The 1,259-nt window shown below is 34.9% G+C and overlaps 1 non-coding gene across 1 annotated transcript; it reads right to left on the reverse strand.

The window, feature by feature from the left end:
• Positions 1-560: 560 nt before the first annotated feature.
• Positions 561-677, reverse strand: LOC116143821. The gene has a single exon (XR_004130170.1). It is a non-coding gene; the product is annotated as a U5 spliceosomal RNA (small nuclear RNA).
• Positions 678-1,259: the final 582 nt, after the last annotated feature.

Raw genomic sequence — 1,259 nt, forward strand, 5'->3', positions numbered from 1 at the left:
ATAACAATTCTAGAGTTGCAACTGAAATCTTACAAAGAATCCTACATGACAATCATATATTAATACAACTCCTAAGATCTTATGTGGCATCCTACGTGAAGTCTAAATGACGATCAATAAAGAGGGTGGGTTTCAGGATTATATAGATATATAGATTAGTCTCTCGGTAAGTTTCGGGTTTGAGCTTGCGTAGGATTCTGCTATGGGCTTGGGTATATTGTTTCACTATACCTTTCCAAATATCACTTAGGTCCACAAGAAGTCCTTAACTTGTTAAAGATCAAACCAAGTTCAAGATGTTTCTGTTAGAGACCAAGTCCAAGAGTTATCCATTGAACCACTTGGAGCAATATATTCCAACTGATTTTGTAATATTGTAGTTGACCAATATTTGATTTGGTTTTATCAATTGCTGTGTATAAATAGTTTGATTGTTTTAGTGATAAGTGTGTGAAAGATAAGCTTAAATCATTTCTTCTCAAAATTAGGGGTCTTTTAGATGATTTAAAGTACACAAGGGTTTTAAAAGATAATCTCCAAATCGAACGACACGAATATATCCAGAAAATCTCATTTTGTATGTTGACCAATGACGACTTGCACTTTCAGCGGCGAGCACACGTTATTCTTTAGTAAAAAGCGAAAGAATAGTTTGTTATGTGCTCATCGCACGGCTTTGTACGCCTCCATTCTATCAGAAAACAAGATGTTGTTTCCTAGAACTGATAAATGACATGAAGATTCTACTGTTAACGAAATGACACCTTTTTGTTTGTCCAAGAAACATGTCGTTTACCATGTCCAAGAAATGACATGTTGTTTCTTGTTTCCAAAATGACATGTCGTTTCTTTATCTCGAAAGTGATATGTCTTTCCTTTACTGGTGGAACAATATCGTTCTATACTATATGAAACGAATATCGCTTCTTTTGTCATGAAAAACGACACGTCGTTTCATATTGGTGCAAGAATGAGGCCGTTCTTATGGAAACGACGACATTCCTTTTTCAATAAACAAAACGACAAAGTTCCTTTTCCAATAAAGGGTGACGTTATGGTTGCCTTCTCACGACGTTATTTCTTTTGTCCTTAAAACGATGTTGTACGTTCGTCCAGGAAACGACGTATTCCACTTGTCTAGGAAATGACATGTCCTTTCTTTTGGTCCGAAAACGACAAGTTGTTTCAACCAAAATATATATGTAACCTAGAGAAAACTAAAAACTAATTATTGTATAAAACATATAGCACTTTTAAGT

The sequence above is a fragment of the Pistacia vera genome, unplaced genomic scaffold, assembly GCF_008641045.1.
Source record: "Pistacia vera cultivar Batoury unplaced genomic scaffold, PisVer_v2 Contig432, whole genome shotgun sequence".
Classification (NCBI taxonomy): domain Eukaryota; kingdom Viridiplantae; phylum Streptophyta; class Magnoliopsida; order Sapindales; family Anacardiaceae; genus Pistacia; species Pistacia vera.